At 36.9% G+C, this 23,089-nt stretch overlaps 1 long non-coding RNA gene across 2 annotated transcripts in view; it reads right to left on the bottom strand.

The window, feature by feature from the left end:
- The window catches only part of LOC109547513 (uncharacterized), a 268,139-nt gene that overhangs the window by 99,205 nt on the left and 145,845 nt on the right, over positions 1–23,089 (bottom strand). The window contains exon 3 of one of the 2 annotated variants that reach the window (XR_012329808.1): positions 15,824–21,323. The exons of the other annotated variant lie outside the window; for it this stretch is intronic. This is a non-coding gene — a long non-coding RNA (uncharacterized lncRNA). Of the gene's footprint in view, positions 1–15,823; positions 21,324–23,089 lie in introns of those variants that run through there. 2 annotated transcript variants of the gene reach the window in all.

Below are 23,089 nucleotides of genomic sequence, written 5' to 3'. Positions count from 1 at the left end.
CCTTGCTTAACGCATCGAAGCCTAGAATGTCTCTGTCGTTTGTCCAGGATTTCATCTTGGGAGGGGAAGGAAACTTTGACAGTGTTTATGTAAATAAGAAATAGTGAGAAAGAATAAAGTTGGTTTATGATTAGATTATTCAGTTTAACCTGTTACAAAAAAGTATTCCTCTGCATACTTCATTTCATTTGCACAACACTGAGTTTAAAAAGTTACAGAGTTAGCAAGGTTAAATAATTCGAAGTTATGCAGAAAGGGAAAAACAGTAAGAGCTATTATATGCTTTCTCAACCTATTCTGTTATTTGTGAAGCAGGGTGCTAGCTAAGGGCTCAATGGATATTATCTTATTTAATCCTCATGTAACCCCCAAAGGTAGGTAGTTTATCTCCAGTCATCAGATGAAGAAACAGCCTTAAAGAAATTAAGTGACAGCTGACTGTAACAGAGCAGGGATTTAACCTACATTTATCATATTCTAAAGAACATGTGCTTTCTGCTTTGAAATGTGTAAAGAATCGAACCAGATCTGAACTTGCGCAGAGCATAGGAATTCTCTGTCAATGGATGGCCTTCATTAGATTCATAAAAGGAAAAGATTAGGACTTGTGAAAGTCTGTATGGGAAAGGATTTATTTTGTGACTCTGGTAAATAAAGCCATTGCCAACTTTTACCTGGTTCTGTTTGAAAGAAAATCAACAAATGTATTTCAGACAGGGAAATTCATTTAAAGTCGATTCATGGATACCTGTAATATTGCTACCGAGGTTTTGGTACTGCTGCAACACACTCCCACAATCTACTTAAAAGACAGGTAAGAGCATTAATGTTCTACCTGTAGAAAACTGGTGGACATCGGATGATCAGTTCTGGATAAATACCCTCCCCCTTAGATGCAGATCAATGCATCAATGCAAATGAGGAGGAGTCTGGGCAATTTGCAAGCCCGTGGACCCTTGTCATGCAGGGTGTAACTTGCTAGCAGAAGAGCTGGAATCCAGTGTTTCTAAACCCCTTCAATTCAGGATTGAAGCAGCTGCTAATGAAGGTCTTGGAGAAACTGTTCCATATGAAAGGCACAAGCCACCTTCCAGGTGGACACAGAATGCCTGGGTGTTTGCTGCTTGTCTAGGGAGCCATGAGAGTCTAGAGGAGAGAGATTTGTCACAATACAGAGGGTCTCCTGCAAATGAAGGAAGATTTTGTAGCAACACAAGACATAGATTCATCTATTTTATGATCCAGCAATATTGCAATCAATTTGCTCAAAGATAGTTTAGTGCTATCAGACGTGGGATTGAAAGACCCAGCTTACCGTTCTTCTGCCACTCCTTAGTTGGGTGATGTTTGACCAAGTAGCTTCTATCTTCTCCGTTTTAATCTTCTAAATTGAATATGATAATGCATATTTTCTACAACCGTGAGTCACTGCCACATGACATACAGATATTTTTAAAATGTTGACATAGCTGTTAGATTGGGGATTCCATCTCCCTCTGCAAAATGTTGCTTTTCTATTTCCCAGCACGTGAGAAGAAAAACATAAATGTGACAGGATAAAGGAAAAGAAATGTCCTTGATGTATCAAAAAAAGGGATCCCGCCTAGGGTGATGGCAAGCTGCCTTACAAATGGGAAATCTGGCTGCTGGGAGGTCTTATAGACATCGACTTCCCTTCTCAGCATTTGCACTACTTTTTAAATAGCAATTACTACACATATTAGCATAAATTTTTTCCAATATCATACATGCTAGTTCTCTCTTTCTAGCTAGATCATTAAGTCTTCAAGGTTTTGTTTCCTGGGTTAGACTTTTCTCTTCCTGCTATGTGCTAAACAGGGCTAGGCACATAGAAGTATGCAAGAGGTTTGCCATTGTCTTTCTGAAATAAATTTTGAGGAAAAGCACTATATACAGAGGGTAAGGGCGTGTTTTGACATTAGATAAATCTGAGTTTAAACTATGACCCTCACAGCTTCGGGACCTTAGATGAAATGCATAATCTCTCTAACTCAGTTTTCCCATCTGAAAACTGGGGATAATGTTATAAACTAACTACGCCTACTACAATGAGGAGTAAGTAACATAAATGCATGTCACATGCTTAGCCCAGTGTCTGGCACAGATATAGGTAAATGCCCAATAGATGTTGGATAATTTTTTTTGAATTTTATTTTATTTTTTATACAGCAGGTTCTTATTAGTTATCCATTTTATACATATTAGTGTATATATGTCAATCCCAATCTCCCAATTCGTCCCACCACTACCACCCCCCCTCCGATGTTGGATATTATTTGTATTGTTTTCACCAGATTTGGCAATAAAAAGTGGAATGGTCACGTAAGCCAGGGAAAACTTCTACAATAGCAATAAAACCCATTTCACACTTGCTCTAATTTCATCTTATTGCATTTCATTTATGTTTATCGTCTGCCTCATGTTCTTTTGAAAATGCATAGTTTTAAATAAATAAAGTCAAGGAAAAATGCAAGGAGCTATTTTTAAATAACTAGTTAATTTTAGGCACAAGCATATTAATGTTGTGAAATTTGGCGTATTTTGGGGTTCTGAGGTAATTAACAGTGAAGAAAATGAAGAGAAGACCATAAAATTTTTACTCTCATGTCTCTGTGGAATGGGTAATATTTTTAACCTCAGTAAAATAAAAAATCAGTAATATTTCTAACAGAAGAGCAATATATGAAAAAATAAACTTATCGAAAAACTTTTATAGATAAGAAATCCAATCAGTATTGCAAATCTTAGTAAAAATTATAATTATATATGTAATATATAATGTATATGTTACATTCTTCAAACCTATGTTTTGCACATGTTTTGTTCATGCTCCATTACACTAATATTCAGAATAACATAAGGCGGAGACCTAGATATCATTAAATTTTATAGTCTCATTTCACAGGAGAGAAAACTGAGGGAAAAAATGGCTGAGACCCATCCAGATCATATTGGAAATTAAAAGCAGTTCTAGGGCCATAATCTCTTTTAATTCACGTTGTCATTGGTTTTTTTAATGATTTAGTCACAACAACAGTCATACATCTAAATGTTAACATTCAACTAACCTAGTACTTTTGAGCTCCCAATGTGTCTACCAGTCCTGTGTAATGAAAAAGAGGGTGGATAACAAATGATTTATTCACTTGAGTCTATCTGTCAGCAAGTAAGGAGCCATTGAAGATTCCTTTTCAAAAATACACCTTCCTATGCGCCATGGATCCTGACATTTTGTTATCAGAGGATTATTTATTTGAATTCCATTGATTAAACATTCCAAAGATCTACTAAGATGCAAGAATTGGTTAGAGAAGAAAAAGCTATATATTTAGGGGTTATCAATCATTTACATTTGAAAGAACAAAGAGACAAAACTGGATTCATTAACTGTATGATGCCTGCCTATCTCTATTACTGGACAATGGGCATTTCTGAGGACAGGGGTCAAACCTATTCATCTTTGTGCCATTCCCAACTCCCAGTGTCTGGTACCAAGGAAGACGTTAATTGTTGGATGATTTTTTTAATTGATGTTCATTGGGCGCCTACTATGTGCAATTCACAGTGCTTGGTATTTTTCAGTATGTCGTTTCTTTTAAATTTAACAATACTTTGAAGTAGTTATTCTTTTTCCCCATTTACAGATGAGCAACCTAAGACAGGGAGAGAACAGATACCTTGTCTAAGCTCATACGATTAGAAAACGGAGGTGCTGGAATTTGAATTCAAGTCTTTCTCTTAAGGAGCATTTCTTTCCCTACCTCATGAGCCACCACAATGTCCAGAGAACCACTGACTCTTAGGGCTTGAAGAAATCTTCAAATTATCTAGACACTCAAAACTAGTCTTATTGGGGATTAAAGCCAGTTTTCTTCACTTATTGCCCTCTCGTTTCCCCCTAATACTAGTGTAAATGAACTGATCAAACTGACTCCTTTCTCACTGTTCATCGAAAGCACACAAGTCAATTAATGATCATTTTTGAGGGGAGGAAACAAAGTGGAATAATAGTAACAGCTCAGCATTTATATTGCAATTAATATGTGTGAGGGATATGTATTAGTTCCTTCCATCACCATAGCAACCCTATGAGGTAGAAATTATTATCATCCTCGTTTTATACACAAGTAAACTGAAGCTTGAAAATATTAAAGAACTTTTCTAAGTCTGTATATGTGTAATAAAGAATGTGACCTCACCCAAAGAGAGGCCTAGCCTTCCCACTGACTGTTGAGAGGTAACCACTAAACCCTCAGATTTCCCAAGTGATAGGTGTGTCTTTGTTATTCATAGTAGGTCCCTTGGACCACACGTAGTAACTGATTCTAATGATTCTAATGCCGCAGAGTGGAGAAAGGGTGGCTGAAGATTGAGTTCAACCCCATGGGCAATCAATCAAGGAAATGCAAATTAAAATTACAATGAGCTATCACCTCATGCCTGTTAGACTAACCATCAAAAAGGTTAGAAAAAATGCTGAGGATGTGGATAAAGTGAACGCTTGTGCACTGCTGGCAGGACTGTAAATTGGTACAACCACTATGGAAAGCAATAGGGAGGTTCCTCAAAGATTAAAAAGAGAACTATCCTATGATCTAGCAATTCCACTTCTGGGACTATATCTGAAGAAAATGAAAACGTTATGTCAGGAAATACCTGCACCCTTGCGTTCATAGCAACTTCTTTACAAGAACCAAGACATGGAAACAACCACAGTGTACGTCATCCACAGATGAATGGATAAAGAACTTATTTCTATTATATATATAACAGAATATTGCTCAGCCATAAAAATGGAGACTCTTGCCATTTGTAACAACATGGATGGAACTTGAAGGCATCATGCTCTGAGAAATAAATCAGACAGAGAAAGACAAATACTGTATGATCTCACTTATATGTGGAATCTAAAACAAAGAAAAAAGCAAAACCCATAAAACACCCAAAACTCATTAAAAAAAAAAAAGAAATAAGATTGATTTCTGGTTATCAGAGGCAGGGGTGGAGGTGGGGGAATTGGATAAAAGTGGTCAAAAGGTACGAACTTTTAGTTAGAAGATAATTAAGTCCTCAGGATGTGACGTACAGCATGATGGCTACAGTTAGCGCCACTGTGTGGTAGATTTGAAAGCTGCTTAGAGAGTAAACCCTAAGAGTCCTCACAAGGGAAAAAGCATGTTTTTTTTCTTTTTCTTTTGTATCTTTTTTTTTTTTTTTTCAGATTTTAGGTCTATCCAGCCTCATTCACTTTATTTTTTAAATTAATTGTTACTGGCATATAGTTGCTTTACAATGTTGTGTTAGTTTCAGGTGTACAGCAAAGTAAATCAGTTATACATATATCTACTCTTTTTTAGATTATCCCATACTGTGCTGTACAGTAGGTCCTTATTAGTTATCTACTTTATAGTAGTTCCCTGTGCTGTACAGTAGGTCCTTATTAGTTATCTACTTTATATATAGTAGTGTGTATGTGTCAATCCTAATCTCTTCTATCTTTATGAGATGATGGATGTTAACTAAATTTATTGCGGTAATCATTTCACAATATACATAATCAAGTCACTATGTTGAACTCCTTAAACTTATACAATGCTGTATGCCAATTACAAGTGACCCTTGAACAATGCTGGGGTTAGGGGTGCCAACCTCCTGCACAGTCAGAAATCTGCATATACCTTTTGACTCCTCCCAAACTTAACTACAAAATAGCCTGCTGTTGACCAGAAGCCTTACTGAAAATGTAGGCAGCCAATTAACACATACTTTGTAAGTTATATGTATTATATTCTGTATTCTTACACTAAAGTAAGCTAGAGAAAAGAAAATGTTCTCAAGAAAATCATAAGGAAGATGAAATACAGTATTGTACTGTATTTATCAATACAGTAAATTAACATCATCTGTTTACAAGATGAATCATCTGTCAGTACTTACATCAATATTGTCTTATATAATACAAAACAGTAGACGTTATACGTATTACTAACACTAGACATCAAAAATAAAAAGATAATGTGAAAAACATTCATATTTATTTACAGGTGTAACCATTCATGCATTGATAATGTAGAAACAGCAATATGATTGCTTCATGGTAACCTAGCGAAATCAGTACAATTACTCCAGCTTAGCCTATACACTAATGAATAAACCATTGTAAAAATTTTATGGCACATAGTAATACATATGCATAATACAGTATTGGAAACACTGTTACATTTTCTAAAAATGTATCACCTGTGATACCACAGTGACATGCAGTTTCTCTAATTATAAGACAGAGAGGCATACTGTATGGTAATGTAATTCTTTGAAAGCAAAGTTATAAAACAGTAAGGAAACTAACACATTATTACTTTTATTTTAAATATCACTCACCTTATGCTTATGTAAGGATAGACTAGTATGTACATATATTTTACGCATTCATGACATATGTAATATTTTCTTATTTTTTTCAATATTTCTAGGCTACATGATTCATCTGCAAGTTGTTTCCAACTGTTGCAAATCTCAAAAATAATCCAATTATTTATTGAAAGAAGCTCCACATATAACTGGACATGCACAGTTCAAAGCTGAGTTGTCCAAGGGTCAACTGTACATCTCAATAAAACTGGAAAAAGATCTACCAATCAACCATGCCTACATAAGGACACTCCAGTGGAAACCCTGAACACTAAGGTTCATGAGAGCCTCTGGCATTGTCACCATCAGTACCAGGAGGGGGCCTTGTCTTTTGGACAATGGAAGCTTTGTACTTGGAACTGTCCTAGACTCCATCCTATGTGTCTCTTCCTTTAGCTAGTTCTAATTTGTATCCTTTCCCTGTAACAAATACGACCATGAGTAGACTAGCTTTCAATGAACCTTAAGAGTCTTCTTAGTGAATTACCAAACCTGAGGGTGATTTGGAGAAACGCTTAAACTTGCAGTTTTCTGAGGTTTGGCCTCAGACTGAAATGCTATGCTTACTAGTTCCACCAGACACCAGCAGTCACCTGGAAGCCACCACTGCTTCCTGGCACGCACTTGGGCTGTGGCTGCAACAGCTGTTTGCTGCATTTGCCAGTGTTGCTATGAGTTCCCACCCTGAATTCAGAACTTGAAATATCCCTGGGTTCTAGGCTGAGCTGAGTTCATTGCCTAGCTTCTAGATGACACTCTTGGGGATATCCCTTTATTGATGAACTTAGCTTATGATAGGATCCTCCAAAGGGATCGAGATATGACTTCCCTTCAAGTGCCATGGGACTGGCTTGATCAGTTCATCAGGTGACACTGACAAGTGAGAGGTAAGCTGAGTTGCTGTTTTCGCATATATGTGTCCTGCCCCATTGAGAGAAGGTGTGGGCTTCTGAGAGGCACCCATGTGTCTGGAGCCATACGTGGAGTCACAGTGAGGGCATTCACCTTGGGGACCATGGCATGGTGCCCACGGAAGATGTGGTTCTGAACATAAACTCATGTTGTTGCTTGCCTTGCTGCTCTCCCACTTTGTCCCCTGATCCAGGGGGGAACACAGAATCAGGCTCTTGGAAACCAGTGCACAATGCTAATGAAAAAGGAAAGGGGGAGTGAGGAGGTCACGCAATTGATTCAGGAATGTAAGACACCCAGATGATGTACAAGGACCTTATGAAGCCCTACCTTTACCAGTAGGCTGAGGGCTTTATGCTCAAAACCCAGAGCCTCAAAAATACTGATGAGGCCACTGTCCATCTCCTGGATGTGGGTCCAGACCCCAGAGAGGTCAGTTAAGACAACCTAGACAGGAAGGTTACCTCCTATGGGTAAAGCCACTTGAAAACAACAAGAGATGGTCTGGTAACCACCCAGTGGGTAAAAACAGAGTCAGTAAATGTTTCAAACTTTTACAGAAAAACTGTCAAATGCAGCTACACACCGTTCTGTTGACTGTTGGTCTCATTCTGATTATGCTGGGTACTTTGACTGTTTTGTACTCCAGGGCCCCAAACCCTCCAGTTAAGCCATTGCTTCAACCAGACATGTGCTGGCAGATACTGAGGCCCACGTGCTATAGAACCTTACAACCCAAAGACCTCATCAGATAGCCTATCATCAACAAAACCAACAACCGAGGCAAATGGCCTTATAGGAACTGGCTACAGACTAAACATAGAGCCCCAAACGCAGGCACAGATGTTTTAATTGATGCAACCTGACACTCTGTTAACAAAATACTCTCAAATCAGGCCATATGATTTAAAACTCAATTGCAACAAAACCCCTCTCACCACCTTTCTAAACCAACCTTGTACTCTTGGAAAATTTTAGATTTGTTCACCCCTACTGGGAGCTGTAGTGGTGCCAGTCAGTTCCGACAGTCCATTATGACAGCATCAAGGATGCCAAAGTCATCTTTGCTAGCTGTGCAGCCACAGTTCCCTTGATTTAAAAGATACTTACCGTTGGGATCACTAGTACTAAGGATATCCAAAATTTATATTTTGAGTCCAAACTACAGATTTCCTCCTCCTATATAGACGGGGTCCTCATCCATCTTGCCCCCCAGTGTTTGTTTATGTGGGTTTGTTTCCTAAAACTGTACAAATGTTAAATGTTTAATCTCTGGTGATATGGTATTAAAAAGAAATTGCTTTTCTTCTGTTATTGTTCAACTCAGTCATCTTCACCTATGCTTAATCCTTACTAGTCACTTGTGTTATTTCATTTTCTTCTTCCTTTTTTTTTCATTTCCCTTGGAACATCAGTGTCATTGTTACTAGTTTCTAAGAACTCATGTATGACTAACATGGTAACCATGTGTCATGCAATGCAAATGAAATACCACGTTTTATTGCCATCAATTTACTATGGCGTTTTTTATTTTGGTTCTGTGCTAAAATATAACCATGGTGTGTTTAAATAAATAAATAAATAAAATTTCCAAGTCAGGACCCCAGGCCCAATGCTGCCTTCAAATCACACAAGTGGATCAGCCTCTTTATGACCCTATAGAGCCACAAAACAAGACCCCCCATTAAACCGAGTGGGTATTTACTTGAAAAGGTTTCCCAGTCCCACAACCCCCTTGATATTACCCCAGCCTAAGACCTCATGGCTGGAGATGACTTTGGCCCCTGCACTGAGGCTGACTCTCTCCTGGACACTGAAACCTCTGCCCCAGGGACACCCATGAAGTGCGACTCCTCAGACACTGACGAATTGGATACAGGACATGGATTGATTTTCTTCCTGTGACATAACAGATTCTGATATGTTTCCTGAGCCTACTGTCTGTTTAGCCCATGATCCTAATATCTTCCCTGCACCCTGCCAAGACGCACACCCTTACTCTCTTACCTGAATCGGGTTACTACTATTTGTGCCATTCTAAAAACCAATGGGAATTTTTGCTTTTCCCAGGAGACAACTACCTCCTGAAGGTCAACCACTGGACCTCCTGGGAAGAGGACTACTCACTCGAGTCAGTTCTCCTACTGCCCCCTCAGGCTTTCCATTGCTACTTCCAGCCCTGCCCTGTGTCTCCAACCATGACCAATATGACCACCCTCTTCCCTCGGTCACAAGCAAATATCACTAATATTTACATATACTTTACTAAACTACCAACCACATGCCCTCCACCACATAACTGCTGGACTTTCCAACATGACTCAAGAAAAACAGCAAGATATTATATAAATATGTGTGTGTAGATATATATTATACTTTATAACTCCACCATATTGCTAGAGATCCCAGAATTTTCAGATCTATTTTTTTGGCTAATGCCATACAAGTGGGAAACTTAGTATGGGCCATCCTCCAAGGACTCTTTAAACTTTGACTTGTATTCCTTCTTTCTACTCTCCTAATAAAATGTTTTATATGCTGTTGGGGGCCACTTATGCCCTAATCTCGACAGGTCTCTTCTATCATGACCCCAAAGTTCCCTTAATGTAATGTCAAAGCATCACAGAGCCAACTGGGTTACCATGAGTTTTATATTTTGTTATCTGATGCTTTGATATCTGGGGTCTTATTGACCCTGGAAGGGACTGTCTGTCTCCCCACAAGGTTATCCAAGTCCTAGAGACAGTAAACAACCATCCCCCCACCCCCTCACCCTGAGAGCAGGGAGCATGCCTTTCAAACGCAAAACAACTAATGATCCAAAGCACAAACCCACCACCACCTCCTTCACTGCGCTTTTGATTTCTGAGCTGTTATCCACCTGCCCTAATTACCCCTGGGCCAGATACCAAATATCTTGGTAAGGCCCCTATGCACCAAGGCCCTGTGAAATCATTCCAAATAGCCAATCTTAATCCTCCTAACCCTGCCTTGCCTATTCCTTCCCACAAAAACTACAATAAAGGCTCTTCCCACAGTTTTCCCTTCTGAGCCTCCTACCAACCTGGCACTTTCCTGGGTGCTCCCCTCTCCCTGGATGTGGTGCCTTTTCCTCATGGAACTGAGAGCAACAACTGTTTTTTCAATGGCAGTCATCTTCTGACCTAAATAATAATAAAACCTATTAAAACAGGAAGCTCAGCTTTTCCAAAACAAAGGACTATGTTTATCACCCTTTTGCCCAGAAACACTCAATGGCTCCCAAGTTCCTAACTAATAAAACTCCCAATTTCAACACCCTCCATAACTGTTCCTTTCCAGCCAGGCCGACGTCCACTTGTTTCCCTGTGCAGTCTGCAGAGAGGAATCCAAACTAAGTCTGAGCAAAGTTGTCCTAGGAACAATGTCTAGACTGAAATTTAGAGAATGAGTTGATACAACCAGGTGAGGAAAGCGGGGGTGGTCTGGGCAGAAATAATGGCAGAACATCAGAACTGGAGGAGGAAGAAAGATATACACAGGAGCCACAGAGAGAGCTCAGTATTTCTAATGGGAACTGAGAAGTGGCTGGAAGGGAAATAGAGGGAGAGGCCAGATCATGAATGCCCTAGAGTAACCTTCAAGTGACCTTGGCCCATAATCAGAGGAAAGGGGTAGCCATTGTGGAGTTTTGTACATTAAAACAATCTGGTCAAATGGGAATCAGCTGTTGTACTCTGGAGTTTTAATTAAAGAGGGACAAGACAAAAGACCATGAGCCACTTAGTGGTTATTCCAGGAAAAACATACCTTACAACAAAGGTGTCCAATAGGTTAATGATCCTAAGCATAGAGAAAACGTGCTGATAGAAATAGGTTCCTCCTTCCACAAACTTTTTTGAGAGGTACTGGGGAGAGATGGAGAGAGATAGTTAAGGTGGGATGCTGGGCAGTAATTTTTTTTTACCTGGATGAGAACTGAAGTTTACAACTGTGGTGTAAAATTTCAGCAGAGTTGGAAAAGTTGGAAATAAGTGAGAGATGCAAAGCACATGTGGGAAAGAAGAAGGGAGAGGAAAGAATCAAGAGCATCAACTGGGCGTTTGAAGCAGGAGTGTTTCCTCCCTCCAGGGGCTATGTTGTGATTGGTCTGGGGTGGACATCAGGGGTCTGAATGTGCAGCCAGACTGGGAACCAATAGGGTAGCTTATTCAGTAGTTACTTAGCACCTACTGTGTGCAAAGTACTGTGCAAAGTCATTTGCATCCGTTCCACCTCTGGCTCACACAAAATTTTGGTGTTGTTTTGGTCTCAACGGCAATGTGTTACCTTAAAGAACATACTGTTTAGTCATCAGAGCAAGACTCTCAATGTTAGGATTTTCCATTTCTGCTCTTGGTTTTCTTCTGCAAAATTGCTGAATACATAGTTGCGGACAAATCCTTAACCTCTTAAATATGTCGTCTTTTTTCCTTATGAAAAAGACACATGGACTTATCTCTTCAGTAAAGGTTTTGAAACAATTTTCAGTAGTGTTTCGTCATTCTTGAATGAATGAAAACTTTCAAAACGGACCACATCTCAAGACTCCTGTTCTTAGAAAGTCCCCAACCAGAGGTTTTGTTTTTTTTTATTGCAAAGTGAGGAACAATGCTGCCTGTGATAAGAGGTGCCAGAATTAACATCCAAGGACCAATAGACCAAAGCGGACACCAGTTGTAGGGTGTTTTACTGTAGAGCAGCTTCCATGGTTCCAAAGGTGCCCTCTCGCCTTGGTGTCCTGCGGCTGTGTCTGTGGTGTTAATGTCTGTTGTCTCCACATCTGTTGACCACTGCTAACATGTTGCTGTGATACAATGGATTAACTAAACAACTTGTAATAATTTTATTCAAAGATGACGACGCTACTACAGCACGATGCAGTCGTCCTTTCTTTCTCTTCAAGCCCATATCCACAAGGATGACGATTTCACAAATCCTAAGATAAAATGGTGGGGAACCAAGACTGACGCTTATGGCGCTCAAGAGTGCGTACTATTTAACTACGATAGGAAACAAATACTAACGACTTGTAAAGGTACCAATTTAATGATAATTTTCACAGTTTTCCTTTCCTTCCTTTAAAACTTTTCAATCAAGTTTCATTAGATCAACCCATTAACTTCATTTGTCAAACATTCACATGAATGTATAATAGAAGGAGATGAAGTAAGTAGCCGCACAGAGTTAGAATTCCAATCCAAGGGTGTCTGACTTAAAAACGGATGCTTTTCTCATTATGCTGCATCCTTGAATAGGGTATTTGAAAGTATCCTGCATATATTAAGGGTAAATTAAGTGTCATATTTCTTTATTCTTCAAAAAAAAAATGATTCAGGCATGAACTGATAGCTTACTTTATAGTATCCTGGGCTTTTTTCTGTTCCTGGTCCAAGTGTCTAATATCTCCCATAAAGACATGTATCTTTACTGTTTGTTATCAGTTCAAGCTGCCATTCATAGAAATTCTTTCCAGTCTAAATAAGATTATACACATGTTCACAAAAAGTAGAGATATACTCTTCTCGCTCCCTCTAAAAATCACAAAGTTTTGTATAAATAGTAACTATGGGATTTTTACATGGATTATTCAAGTTCAAAACAAAATATATGAGGTTCTGCTTTGTTTAAATAAACCATCTATTTTTACTACAGTAGAGGATCAAAGACATTATGTTTCTAATGCTGACATGGAAAGGGATTAAATCATGGGTTAGGTGAAAGAGATTAAAGGGGGAGGCATGGCTTTGTAGGCTAATTGGTACCTAGATTCTGTGGACCTATGTTTTGAATGGTAATACTGCTAAAATTCTGCAAAAGGGTTTTAAACTTAAGATACTGGAATGAAACTATGTTATTTCCTTTTCTAAATTGCCTGCTTTGCATCTCGATACAGAAGCTAATAAAAGCTAAGAGCATCCTAGTGAAATACCTACACTAGCTTTTTTTTTTTTCTGGCCTGGACCTACTCAACAGTAAATCAGAATGAAAACAGCTATTTCAATGAACATTAATAGCGTACCAATGTTAAACATTAAGCTTTTGCATAAGTTCAAATGTAAAAGGTAAGCAGAAAGCAACTATGGCAAAATGCAGTTGAAGGGTATTATTGTTCAGTAACATTTCGTACAATTGCCCAGATTGCTACAGTTTTAGTCTAAGTGATTTCTATTTAACAATTAACCAAAATCTGTATTCTTATGTGAAACTTACATAAGGAAAGGTACACTAGTACCTGAACATTGGCCTTGATGGAGAAATTATTTGTGTTGATGGTTCTCATTTTGGAATTAATAAAAATTGTTTCTATACTTCCACATGGATTTCATATTTTAAAATGACATTATTCAGATTAACCATGGTTGATTACTAATTCCAAAATGTCCTGTGAAAGAGCCAGGTGCTATGAGCCTGGACCTCACCTCTATCTTTATCCCCAGTCTTGCAAAATGAAACCCACACTTAACTTCAAACAACTCTAAATAGTTTTTAAAATGTTTCTTCAGTTAAACACCAGACTGATTGAAGCACAGCTTTCTGATTAGTTTACTTCAATATTTATTTGTTTTTGTTAGTACTTAATATATTTCATAATAAGATGACTTTGCCCATTACCTTGTTAGCAGTCTGGAGCCAGAGCTTTCTCAAGTTTTGAAAAAATAAATTTAATAAATAACTGTTCTGGGGTTATACTCTGCTATTTTCTAAGTTGCTTTTATTTTTCAGAATTAGACTGATTATGTGTGTCATGCTCAAAGTGGCTTTGAGAGAGCAAATGTAATAATCTACCTGGAACTGAGCCAACCACTTTAGATACTACACGTCCAAGTGGCCATAAGAGTCTGCTCTCTGTGGGCACCTAGCAACCAGTCCTCAATGACAGGAGGTATTTTTGACTCTGTGGCTATAGAAAACCTTTAACCAAAACCACCGTCTGAAAAGAAAGAGGATCAAGACAGATAATTTTTTACATTCTATATAGTATATAAAAAATGACACAATCTCCTTTTTCTCCACTAGGGTGACAGACACCTGCTCCCATTGCTTTTAACCCCTTGGCAGATTTTTCATGAATTGATACTTTTTAATGGAGGAAAACCAGACAAAGATATCACAAAAAAGAAAATTATAGACCAATATCATGGATGAACGTAGATGCCAAAATCCTCAGCAAAATAGCAAACAGAATCCAACAGCACGTTAAAAGGATCATACACCATGATCAAGTGGGATTTATCTCAGGGTTGCAAGGATTCATCAATATATGCAAATCAATCAATGTGATACACCATATTAACAAATTGAAGAATAAAAACCATATGATCATCTCAATAGATGCAGAAAAAGCTTTTGACAAAATTCAGCACCCATTCATGATAAAAAAAAAACTCTCCAGAAAGTGAGCATAGAGGTAACCTGCCTCAACATAATAAAAGCCATACATGACAAACCCACAGCAAACATCATTCTCAATGGTGAAAAACTGAGAGCATTTCCTCTAAGATCCGGAACAAGACAAGGATGTCCACTATCGTCACTATTATTCAACATAGTATTCACACATACATTCACATAGCCACAGCAATCAGAGAAGAAAAAGAAATAAAACTTATACAAATTGGAAAAGAAGTAAAAAGGTCACTGTTTACTGATGACATGATACTATACATAGAAAAACTTAAAGATGCCACCAGAAAACTACTAGAACTAATCAAAGAATTTGGTAAGGTTGCACAATACAAAATTAATGCACAGAAATCTCTTCCATTCCTACACCACTGTAATCAATGTAATAGGCATATCCATCACCTCCCAAAGTTTCCTGGTGTTTTGTTTCGTTTTTCTAAGAACACTCATGAGATCAACCCTCTTAACAAAATTTTCAGTGCATGGTACAGTATTGTTGACTATTGGCATTATGCTGGACAGTAGATCTCTAAAACTAATTCATCTTGCATAACTGAAAATTTATACCAATTGAACAACTCCCCATTTCCCCTCCTCCTGGCCCCTGGTAACCACAGTTACAGTCTTTTGCTTCTCTGAGTTTGCCTATTCTAAGTACCTGTATAAGTGGAATCATGTGGTGTTCGTCCTTCTGTGACTGACTTATTTTACTTATCATAATATCCTCCAGGGCTACCCATGTTGTTGCAAATGGCAGGATTTCCTTCTTTTTAAATTCTGAGTGGTATTCTGTTGTATGTATGTGCCATATTTTCTTTGTTCATTCATATGTTGGTGGAAATTTGAGTTATTTCCATAATATGTTTTCATTCCTAAAATTTCTATTTAGTTATTTTTTTCAGGTTTGCCTGATCACTTTTGATAGTATCTTATAGCTTGCTCATTCTGAAAATTTAATTATTTCTTTAAATAGCTCATCCATAGCTATTTCGTGATCTCTAGCTGATAATTATAATATTTAAAGTTCTTGAATATCTAAAACTATTGTCTTTGCTTTTATTGATTTGTATTCATGTGTACTTGCATGTTTGGTGATTTTGATTATGTGTGTATATGTAAACATACATATAGTGATTTATGATATCTAATTGAATATATGCACACATAGTTTTATGAGTTTTATATAGAAAAATATATAAAATAAAACCTGTAAACCTACAATGCAGAAGCTTTTCTTAGAGATGATTTACAATTTGTTTAACCTGGCAGCAGCAAATCTTTAGCTCACTTCCAGAGTCTTGACTTAATCCAAGAATCTTGCATTCAGCTCTACCTTTTTGCTCTATACCAAGACTAAATGTCTTCATTACAATGCTGCAATGCATTTGTCTTCAGAGCAACATGACTTTCAGATTTGCTTACTACTCTCTGCTTTTAGTTTCTGATTATAGTTCTTTTTTTGGTTTTTATCTCCTTGATGTATTCCTTACCTCCTCCAAACCCATCAATGTAACAAGCATTATGAATATATATGTTTATATCTCTAAAAAAAAAAAGAAACCTCTTGAATTCCTACACACTAACAAGAGAAGATCAGGAAGAGAAAATAAGGAAATGATCCCATTTACCATCACAACCAAAAGAATAAAAATACCTAGGAATAAATCTACCTAAGGAGGCAAAAGACATTTACTCAGAAAACTATAAAACACTGATGAAAGAAATCAAAGGTAACATAAACAGATGGAGAGATATACCATGCTCCTGGATTGGAAGAATCAATATTGTGAAAATGACTATACTACCCAAAGCAATCTACAGGTTCAGTGCAATCCCTATCAAATTACCAATGGCATTTTTCACAGAACTAGAAAAAGAAATTTACAATTTGTATGGAAACACAAAAAAAATCCTGAATAGCCAGAGCAATATTAAAAAGAAAAATGGACCTGGAGGAATCAGGCTCCCTGACTTCAAACTATACTACAAAGTTACAGTAATCAAGACAGTATGGTACTGGCACAAAAACAGAAATATAGATCAATGGAACTGGAGAGAGAGCCCAGAGATAAACCCACGCACATATGATCACCTTATCTTTGACAAAGGAGGCAAGAATATACAATGGAGAAAAGACAGCCTCTTCAATAAGTGGTGCTGGGAAAAAAGGATAGATACATGTAAAAGAATGAAATTAGAACATTTCCTAACACCATACACAAAAATAAACTCAAAATGGATTAAAAACCTAAATGTAAGGCCAGACACTATAAAACTCTTAGAGGGAAACATAGGCAGAACACTTTATGACATAAATCACAGCAAGATCCTTTTTGACCCACCCCCTAGAGAAATGGAAATAAAAACAAAAATAAATAAGTGGGACCTTGTTAAACTTAAAAGCTTTTGCACAGCAAAGGAAACCATAAAAAAGATGAAAAGACAACCCTCAGAATGGGTGAAAATATTTGCAAACAAAGCAACTGACAAAGGGTTAATTTCCAAAATATACAAGCAGCTCATGCAGCTCAGTATCACAAAAGCAAACAACCCAATCCAAAAATAGGCAGAAGACCTAAATAGACATTTCTCCAAAGAAGACATACAGATTGCCAACAAAGACATGAAAGAATGCTCAACATCATTAATCATTAGAGAAATGAAATCAAAACCACAATGAGGTATCACCTCACACTGGTCAGAATGGCCATCATCAAAAACTCTAGAAATAATAAATGCTGAAGAGGGTGTGGAGAAAAGGGAACCCTCCTGCACTGTTGGTGGGAATATAAATTGATACAGCCACTATGGAGAACAGTATGGAGGTTCCTTAAAAAACTAAAAATAGAACTATCATATGACTGAGCAATCCCACTACTGGGCATATACCCTGAGAAAACCATAATTCAAAAAGAGACATGTACCACAATGCTCATTGCAGCACTATTTACAATAGCCAGGACATAGAAGCAATCTAAATGTCCATCAACAGATGAATGAATAAAGAAGATATGGCACATATATACAATGGAATATTACTCAGCCATAAAAGGGAAAAAAATTGAGTTGTTTGGAGTGAGGTGGATGGACTTAGAATCTGTCATACAGACTGAAATAAGTCAGAAAGAGAAAAAAACAAATACTGTAAGCTAATGCATATATATTGTATTTAGAAAAGCAGTACTGATTAACCTAGTAGCAGGGCAGGAATAAAGACTCAGACACAGAGAAAGGACTTGAGGGCACAGCAGGAGAAGGGGAAGCTGGGACGAAGTGAGAGAGTAGCATTGACATATATACACTACCAAATGTAAAATAGCTAGCTAGTGGGAAGCTGCTGCATAGCACAGGGAAATCAACTCAGAGCTTTGTGACGACCTAGAGGGATGGGATAGGGAGGGTGGGAGGGAGGCTCAAGAGGGAGGGGATATGGGGATGTATGTATACATATAGCTGATTCACTTTGTTATACAGCAGAAACTAACACAACATTGTAAAGCATTTATACTCCAATAAGGATGTGAAAAAAAAATGATGCAATCTTCTTTTTCTCCACTAGGGTGACAGACACCTCCTCCCATTCCTTTTAACCCCTTGGCAGATTTTTCATGAGTCAATACTTTTTAATGGATGAAAAATGTTCCCTGTGGTTGTTGGGTTAGTAATTCGAGACCATCTTTCATATGCATTTAAACAAGAATATTTTATTTATTTTAATTTTTACTATCATTATTATTTTTGGAAACTGGGTTAAGGAAAGGAAGAAGTAAAACTGTCACTATTTGCAGATTACATGATACTATGCATTGAAAATCCTAAAGACACCACCAGAAAACTACTAGAGCTCATTAATGAATTCAGTAAAGTTGCAGGATACAAAATTAATATACAGAAATCTGTTGCATTTCTGTGCACTAACAATGAAGTACCAGAAAGAGAAATTAAGGAAACAATCCCATTTACTATCACATCAAAAACAATAAAAAACCTAGGAATAAATCTACCTAAGGAGATAAAAACCTCTACTTGGAAATTATAAACTGATGAAAGAAACTGAAGATGACACAAACAGATGGAAAGATATACTATGTTCTTGAATTGGAAGAATCAATATTGTTAAAATGAACATACTACCCAAGACACTCTACAGATGCAATGCAATACCTATCAAGTTACCAATGACATTTTCACAGAACTAGAACAAATAATTTTAAAATTTGTTTGGAAATACAAAAGACCCTGAATAGCCAAGACAGACTTGAGAAAGAAAAACGGAGCTGGAGGAATCAGGCTCCCTGACTTCAGACTATACTACAAAGCTACAGTAATCAAGACTGTATGGTACTGGCACAAAAACAGATTTATAGATCAATGGAACAGGATAGAGAGTCCAAAAATAAATCCACATACTTATGGTCAATTTATCTACCACAGAGGAGGCAAGAATACACAATGGAGAAAAGACAGTCTCTTCAATAAATGGTGCTGAGAAAACTGGACAGCTACATGTAAAAGAACGAAATTAGAACATTCTCTAACACCATATACAAAAATAAACTCAAAATGGATAAAATACTGGCTAAAATACCTAAGCTATTGGTGTCACAAGCATTGTGGACATAATTACTGGTATGTGACCCTTGAAGAGTCCCATTCCCAAATAGAGGTGGCTATTATTTCCTAGGTAGATAGTCTTATCCTGACGACAGCTGAAAACTAAACTACTAGCAAAGTGGAAGCCTCAAGGATTCTCATCAACAATCATTCCTTGCTTTGAAACGCCTAAAACTCTGTTAAAGCACCATGGATGATAACAACGAGAACTGCTTCCTAATTCACTCACTATTTTACTTGACTTTGAGCAAATTACTTCCCTTCATGGTTCTCAGTTTCTTCACCTGTCATATGAGGAATGTCAAATTAGAAAAACATCAAGGGTTTTTACCTCTTAAATATTCTAGAAAACCATGATTCTAAAATCTGCTATTTGATTTCCTCTCTACCTAAACGTTTTGAGTACTTATTATGTGCTAGACACTTTCTAAATGTTTTAGAAGTATTAAATCATAATATCTTCACAAAATCTTTATCAGGCAAATTATATTTGATACCCATTTTATAAGTATTAGGAAGCATGTAGAGCTTAAGTATCACGCCTGCAGTCACAAAGTTAATTTGTCGTGAAAATAGGGTTTGGCTCTAGGCAGTTAAACCTATGCATTAACTATTCCACTATACTTTCTCTAGATTTCTCCAAAGTGTTCTGTGAAACACTAGTTCTCTAAAATTATTGTGAAAAAAGAAAAGTTGTGATCTATTAGTTAGGACTGTTTCAGTTTTAAGTGACAGAAATATTAATCCAAACCTACTTAAACAAAAAAGAAATTAGCTCAAGAAGCCAACATGTCCAGGGTGGAGGGTGACTCTGGCTTGATTCAGATTATATCATGATGATTTGACTACCCTGACTTTACCTTTGGTGCTTCCTTGGGCTCCAGGCAGTGGGAAGATGGGGACAGCAACTCTAGTCCTTACATCCTTAGACCTTCTCAAAATTATGTCATATTATCTCTGATTGACTCACATATCCATATCCAAATCCATCACTGGGAAATGAGTTGACTGGCTTTAAGCCTGAATCTCATGCTCCACCCTGGGATTCTTGGAGGAATGACATCACCAAAACCACATGGATGAAAAATGGGAGAGGAAAAGTTTTTCCAGACAGAAGTCAGGGTGTGATCACTAACATTATTTGATAGATGTCTATAAATGTCCAAGACATGTAATTAAGCTTATTTAAAAAATATTTTATAACACATTTTTATTTCATAATACCTTTCTATATAAGCATCTTAAAACCTCCAAGAGGTTCTGTAACAAAGAATTTGTTTCAACTCGTTGTTTTCCAAATGTATTTGGCATGGTACAAATTATTCAAGTAAAATTTATTAGCATCCTTTTGAACTAGTATTTATGCAGAACTTATTTTGGGGGATGACACCGAAGTTCAGCTTCTGACATTTAGAAACTAACATAACATATAAGACATGCAAATGACCCCTCATTTCATGTTTCCTGCATTATCAACTTCCCCTGATTTACATAAACCTGCCTTATATTGAGCAGTATTAAAAATAACACTCCTCCAGTATATAATATTTTTAACAATACAACTCATTAAGCCCTTCCAAGAGGTGCCCGTATGATTATAAAGCAAAATCACAAGTTAGAATGCAAAATCACAAAGTTAATCACAAGTTAGCAAAATCACAAGTTAGAATGTCTATATAATTTATAAGGAGTTTGTATTAACTTTTGCAAAATTTGAACAAACTTCAGTGGTTTAAAATCACAAATATTTATTATTTGTTATGACTTTGTAGGTTGACTAGGTTGTTCTTCTGGACTGGGTCAAATCAGCTGGGATGGGTGGTCTAGGATGGTCTCAGGCTTTCATCTGGTCTTTGGTTGACTGGTTGATCTGCAATGGCTTATCTCTGCTTTATGTGGTCTTTCTTGCCCAAGTAAGCAAGCAGGGCTTCTTAGTATGGCTGTTTCACGATTCAAAAAGATCAATAAGTGAGGGAAAATGTCAAAGTGCAAGCACTCTCCTAACCTCTGCTTTCATCATCTGTATTGCCTTGGTTAATATCCCAATTGCTAAAGCAGTGACATGACCAAATCCAGCTCCTGATGAAAAAGGCTACAATGGCACATGGGAAAGTGGCGTGAGAGCAGAATTGTAAATTGGGAGGAATCAGTGGCCATTTTTATAATCTACCACAAAGCTCTTAAAATCTGCTTACCTGAATCCTAGCTTTAGTTTATTGATCAAATGGCTTAACTGCTTCAATGAGCTGTTGAATATCAGCTTTCGTTTATTATCAGAAAATATTTATTAAGCATATATTTGTATTTCTTCTTATGCTGATTTTCAAGCAGATAACTACAATAACTAGACCGGTCTTCATTGATCTGTGTTTACAAATAGATATTGCTTTAGGCAATGTCTGTTTGTTATACGGATTTGATCATTTGTAGCTAAAGCAGTAATTTTGAACAATATTACCACTAAGTACTTCGTCATCAATATAAGGTTCATCTGACAGTTTCGTCTTAATGACTAAAATGCCTATTTGACCAATTCAATTTGACCATTTATAAGGTAATCAATTGTTATAATTATTGACCTGTAAATTACATATCCAGGAAATCACATTAACCTAGTCTCAGGCTCTTTATATTTCAGATGTATTTTTTAGTTAACTATGTCTCTGATTCACAAGGTACCAATGTAGATTTGGGTCACATGAATAATTAAAGAAAATAAAAGTTTCAAGTCCTTTAGTTTGATTGTTAAGGTTGAAAATACAATTGGAAGTTTTGTGTGTGTGTGTGTGTTTGTGTGTGTTATAAAAGAATTTGAATTGAAACTCCAAGGACATAAATTCACATTGTTCTGGTTTGGCATGGAAATTCAAAGTTACTTCCAAAACTGAAAAATTCCATGTGTCCATCTTTATCTTTAGTTTGTAGCAGAAGTTTGGGTATTTAATAATCATTTATGCACCTTTTTAAAAATCAAATGCCAAGTACAATTGACTGTAACTGATCAAGAAATGAGGGAATTTCTGTTTTCACTTAATTAACTTAAAATTTTATTTATATTAGCAAGAAACTATTAATTACAAATAGAAATTTCAGGAAATGGGGATTACAAAAAGAATAAGGGCAACAAAAGTCTATCAAAGTATTTTTCTTAATAAAAGTAGACTTCTTTCCTTAAGAATATTCTTCTATCCTCCTAAAATAACCAACTAAAACTCTAGCCAGTAGTTTCTTAAAAAATCACTTGTAGTCTCTGCTATAATGGGAGAGAGAGTTCTGGATAGACATACACTAAGATATTTTTTAAAGTTTTAAAGTTACTTCTGGGAAGGGGTAGGTTATGAGGATCTTTTATGAATTACTTCTTTGTTTTGTACTTTCTGAATTTTTTTTTGCAATGAACAGGTATTGATCAGAAAAGGAAACTATGAAAGTACAAGCAAGAAATGGGTGGATGATGCCTTCGAAAGAAAATTTACTCTTCATAACTTGCATTGTTTTCAAAATTGCTTGATGTTTTTATCTGCAATTTCCCTGTGAAATAGATAGGGTACATAGTATTAACCTCATTTAATTTGTCAAGATATGGGCATATCAGTGATTTACTCAGAGTAGTGCATTGAATTGGAGGTGGACTTGGGGAAGAATGGAAGTATTCAGTGTTTCTCTCTTCCCAGACATTGAGGTGAGAATCATAACTGCTACTTGA

This window comes from Tursiops truncatus, chromosome 1 (genome assembly GCF_011762595.2).
Source record: "Tursiops truncatus isolate mTurTru1 chromosome 1, mTurTru1.mat.Y, whole genome shotgun sequence".
Classification (NCBI taxonomy): Eukaryota; Metazoa; Chordata; class Mammalia; order Artiodactyla; family Delphinidae; genus Tursiops; species Tursiops truncatus.
The sequence above is the reverse complement of the archived record's forward strand: the minus strand, read 5'-3'. Positions and strand labels throughout refer to the sequence as shown.